Source organism: Hibiscus syriacus, unplaced genomic scaffold, assembly GCF_006381635.1.
Source record: "Hibiscus syriacus cultivar Baekdansim isolate YM2019G1 unplaced genomic scaffold, ASM638163v2 tig00116984_pilon, whole genome shotgun sequence".
Classification (NCBI taxonomy): Eukaryota; Viridiplantae; Streptophyta; class Magnoliopsida; order Malvales; family Malvaceae; genus Hibiscus; species Hibiscus syriacus.
In genome coordinates, this window is record NW_024063507.1 from 2,352,693 (window position 1) to 2,358,383 (window position 5,691).

The 5,691-nt window shown below is 33.5% G+C and overlaps 1 pseudogene; it reads left to right on the forward strand.

Annotated features, from left to right (window-relative positions):
* Positions 1-633: 633 nt before the first annotated feature.
* LOC120193000 lies at positions 634-4,301 on the forward strand (annotated as a pseudogene).
* The last annotated feature ends 1,390 nt before the right edge of the window (positions 4,302-5,691 follow it).

Genomic DNA, 5,691 nt, shown 5'->3' on the forward strand with positions numbered 1-5,691 from the left:
ATCAAATTCATCTTATATGTCTGCGAACCAAACAGAATATGGAATTGGACTATAGATTCCAATTCCTTCACAGATTCTAATTCCCTCGTAAACATTCCAGCGAACAAACGTCACCTTAGATTTTGATATAATTACTTTGTATAATCATACAGATGGACAAGTAATTGGATTTAAGGTGAAAATTGGGACTAAAACCACAATTAACTCACTAGATTTTATTTTTCATGTTATTCAACCAGCCTTGAATTATTTTTCTGGATTATTAAAAAATTCATAATATAGTTGGAGGAAAGAAAAAAAAAGATTTGAAAGCCAAGCCAAGCAAGCAATTTGGAACTGACGACGTGCTGAAGTGAAATGAACATCTCATCTCTCCTTCTCGCAATCCCTCTTCCACCTCTTTAATTTCTTTCACAGATCTGATAATGCCGTTCATGAACGACGCCGTTTGACTCCCCATATCCGGTAACTCTGTCTGTTCCCTTCTTCTCATTCCGGATCTGATACTCCGGCTTGATTCTAAATCTATTACTGGTTTCGTGTTAATTGTAATTCCTCATTTTTAAAATGGTATTGTTCATGGTGGGAAAATTAAGCTCGAATATGTTGTTTCAGGATATACATAAATTCATCATGTTTGAAAGTCCTCACCTCAGGAAACCTGGCGGAAAATCTGTTTTTACTGACATTGGTAAGTTTAACCTTTTTTGCATTTATTTTCTTTAATTTATTGAACCTTTAATTTAAATTTTAAACTTATCTACCGAAATTATTATATCTTTTTAGGGGCTGGTGAACTTGGAAATAGCGTTCAAGAAAATAGTGTTTCCGATGGTGCTGGGTGACATGAAAGTTACTAATTCAATTATGCACACCACAGCAGCGATAATGCCTTCTCCGCTTTTTCTATGGAGACTTTAAGTTTGTTTGTTTCCTTTTAAAAAAAAATTGAATCAGAATGTTAATTTACTTTTTTTTTTTTGAAATCAAGTTTTGATGGACTTCTAACGGCATTGATTTTTCAGGTCTTGTTGTTTTTGGCATGGAGCTTCACTTGTTGCAAGGTTAGTACTTAGAACTATACAATCCAATACCATGCCGTTGGTGTAACTGGAGATTTCTCTTGTAAATTCTTGATTGTTATGTTAAGAAAGTTCCTTTTTATTGAGATAGATCGGATGGGATTCAGTCATGAGAATGAATGCAGACCTGCGAGACTTGTTCTTGTACGAGGCTTTATTATATTATAACCCTCTCCTTCTTGTGGTTAGTTAACAACTTTTTGAGTTTGATTAAAAATTGTTCTTTTATTTCAATTGTTTCTATAATCTTACTTCTTGATCTTGCAATTGTAGACAATGATGGTTTGGTTGTGGGGAGTGTGCTTATTGGTCTTCTCACAGAGTACTGTTAATTATGCTAGAATATTTGATCTTGATCAAAACCATCTTACTCGCAGGGAAATATGGCAGGTAACTATTCTGAAGAAATTCGTTGTTTGAAATCCTTACCTTCTGTGTACGTTATTGAGGATTTGTTCCTTAGATCGTGGTGCGACTATGACCAGTAAAATGTGTTCCTTTTGTAATTTCCGTTTCTGATTCTATTTTGATATGTGCAGTGTAGCGTATGGATGAAAATTATAGTACCGACTAGCATGACAGCATACCTTTATCTTTTCTCCTATGGAGAAGTATCATTGGGTGCGTCACAACCAGTGTAATATATACCCTTTTTCATGGCATTATGTTCTTTCTATGTCTCTCAATTTGAACTGCATATATGCAACACACTAGCCTTTTGTATTAGTTTCAACTTTCAACCGTTACATTTATTGATTATGGCCTTACTCTTAATTATTTGCTTGTTAATTTCTCACTACCAATCATATGCAAATATTGATTTTGTGCATATATGAATGAATACATATACAGATGTGACTGCTAGTCATCTCTTGTACACATGTAGAATGCATCTTCTTGGCTTGCCAGGTTATCATCAAACCATGGTTTATTTGACATTTATTGATAGCTCTGACCTTTTTTTTATACAAATTGTAGGTAATCCTATGTATTGCTTTTGCTTTGGTTTTGGTATTCCCCTTTGATATTTTTTATTTGTCTTCTCGTTTCTTCTTTCTGAGTAAAGACACTGGCGGATAGCTTTCCCACTGCAGGCAAGTCTCTAGTGTGCTTTATTTCCTTTGTACTTGAGCTAGCAAGCTACATTTGCTGATCACCTATTCTTCATTTTGGATGTATTTTCTCTCATCTTTCTTTGATTTTTTCCTTTTAAGTAGGATTTAATCAGAGGTTCTCTATAGCTGACATCCTAACATCCATGTCCAAGATATGAATCTATACCCCAACTTATTTCGTTTCTTTTTATTATTAGGTTGTACCCTTTAGTAGAAAAATCCCGTGAAACTTTTTTATATCGTACTTTACTATTGTGGAAAATGTTTCTGTTTCCTGATGTTTAGATACAAATATATAGCATTTCATTGACTGTTTTCTTGATTTCTTATCCATACCTATCCTGCTGGACCTATTTAAGATTATGTTATTAGAATTTGGTTCCATAAGTGGACATGGATTTATTACCTAATTGTTTCTAATCTTTATCGTGTGAAGGTATTTTCAGATTTGGAGCGTTCAGTCTGTAGAATGGGTCATTCCCAGGTAATTCAATCAAAAACTACTACAACTGATGGCTTAATATTGTGTCCGTAATGCCTCAGAATAATGCTATTGAATTGCTTGGATGAGGTGTGATTAAACCGGTGCTGATGCTGCTTGTGAATCTGTTTTATTCTATCATTTAGTGATTATGTAAAGAAAGAAACAGCGAGGGGTATAACCTGTCTTATGAAGTACTAAATATGTTTATGCTTAGATGTGGAGTTGGCCAATTCATACCATAACTTTGAACTGGGAGAGCTTTTTGTATTGATACAAGGTTGAACTTCTTAGATGAATAAATGTGGGTTGTCTCATCTTGTAGGTTGCAACAATTGCATGGTTTGAAGCTGACTCAGTTTGTGGTAGTCACTCGGTTGCAATTCCAGTAGTGCTTGTTATTCCTTATATTTGGTGGCTAATGCAATGTCTGCGGCAGTACAAGGACACAAAAGAAAAGACGACCCTTTTAAATGGTAATGCGTTTGAGTCCCTTCTCTCGTTAATTTACATGTATGTCAGCCATGGATATGGAACTGCAAACTGGTAATCTGTATAATATTAGCACACCCTTGTGCTTTTCAGTGCTTTGGTTTGCTTGCTCACACTTGGTTTATCTCATATGGGCTATCTGACCTGATTATTCTTCTATCTATTTCCCTTTAACTTCTGTATTTATTTTAACAATATTTGCATATGGTTTTCAGCCTTAAAATATTCGACAGCAGTCCCTGTGATTTTTGTTTCAGCCCTTAAATATCATGTCTTACCTGATAGGTGGACATATGATTATCGTCGCCTCTGGCTTTTCTCAAGTTTTGTCAACTCACTCTACTCATTTTAATGGGACGTAACTCGTGATCGGGACCTTAGGTATGATGACATATCCTTTTCGTGACAGTTACATGTACAGCTTTTGTTTGTGAGAGCACTCTGGCATTTCTTGCTTTGTAATATGCACTTCAGTTCAATTTACCTTATTCGAACCATAAAATGCTACAAATACTGTAATGATTGATTTATATCGTGCATGCGTTTGATGTTTTCTTCCCTTTATTTTCTCAGTGTCTTCACTAGGATTTTAAAGTTCAACAAACCAAATTGTTGTTCCAATCTGTTATATGGGCGACAATGGGTAAGGGTCTTAGGTGCTCTTAATCATTCATGCAATTTCCTTACGCAATATGCTTACACCACATCAACAGTTAGCTTCCATGCATAATTGCCTCATCGTTCACTTGGTAGGTTTATTTTTGCGTTCTCGGAAGCAACTTGGTCTTGCGTTGCACATGGACGTACAAACTGTCTTCTCATGTCCGCCACAACTACTTAACAGTGTTTGACGTTACGGCCTTAGAGATGCTCAGAAGGTTCCAATGGATATTCTTTCGAGTAGAAAACGAGTGGAATAAAATTACCATGTCTAGGAGTCAGATTCCCATGGCCGACATCCCAAGGGAGGGTGAGAAGTTATTAGACTCGACTAATCACAGCGTGTAGATCACACACGTCTCTGGCCATGTGTAGAGCGTCAAATTGAATTCATTCTTTACTCTGATACTTCACATATTATTTCAACTCTAAAACAGTTGCTGCATTTTGGTTGTCCCTTTTGACATTGGATAATGATATAGATTTGATTTCGGTACCTTATGGTTCGCCGTGGATTGATTTCGATTAGTAAATGCAGCTTAGATGTATAATGTGACAAAACATAACTCTATTCGTACCGGAGATTTAGAAGTTGGTTTAGATTTAAACTTGATTCCATTGTTGTCGTATCCGCTGGTGTTTTCGACCTGATGATGTTGGGTTGCCAAAATCACAATTATTACGTAACACATTCATTCAAGAAAACAATATGTTTTTAGTTATCGAGGATTCCGATCGAATAATCAAAAGATCCCTCAATAAACTCGTTATCATTAAATGCATGGTTGAATGATCAACGCAGATTATACCCTAGATCTAGCAAACTTGACCCAAATTCAATTATCTGAATCAATTTACCCGAACCGAGACCCGAAATAGAACCGAACATAATGATCTAAATTTGCCCCGAAATTGAAAAAATCGAAATTGAACCGAAACAGAAAGCAATCCGAACCAAAAGTAACCAAACCGAAAATAATCTGAACGAAAGTAACTAATTTTAATTTATCCAAACCTGATTTGAATTGAACATTGACTTGATTTTAACCGATAATTGAGTTAAAGTGTATAAAAAACTAAAATAACTTATTAAATTGATTTTCAAATTATTTAAATCAAATTATGAAATATTAATGAGTTAATTACATCATATGTTCCCAGTCTATAACCCACATTTCAAATTAGTCCCTAAACTTTTAAACATTTTAATTTTATCCTTATACAATAATTATTTTTCTAGATTAGTCTTCAAACTTTTAAACATTTCATTTTCATCCCCCAAGCTATGATCTTCATCCTAAATTGGTCCTTGAACTTTTTGAATATTTCAATTTTATCGTAAATTATGTGTATATACTAATCACATCTCTTGTTAATAAAATAATTAGGCAAGTTATTTTATTATATGTTTGAAAAAAAATAAAATAAGGTTAAACTATGGTTGAAAGGGATAACATATTTGGACGAATTCGGGGATGAAATTGAAAGCTCTAAAAGTTTAGGAACCAATTTAGAATTAGATTCATAGTTTGGGGTTGAAATTAAAACGTTCAAAAGTTTAAGTACTAATTCAGAACGAGAGTCATAGTTTCAGGATGAAATTGAAATATTTAAAAGTTTATGACTAATTTAAAAAGAGAGTCATAGTTTAAGGACATATGATTCAATTCGTTATTAGTTCAATATTTTACTTTTTAAACTACTAAAATAACTTTCCAAAACTATTAAATTAATTTATAAATTATTTTAATTCTTTTTTATATGAAAAATATAGTTATTTAAATTTAATATAAAAATAACTTAATTTTATACTACACAAATAACTTATTTTTACAATATAAAAATATATATTTCTATTTAT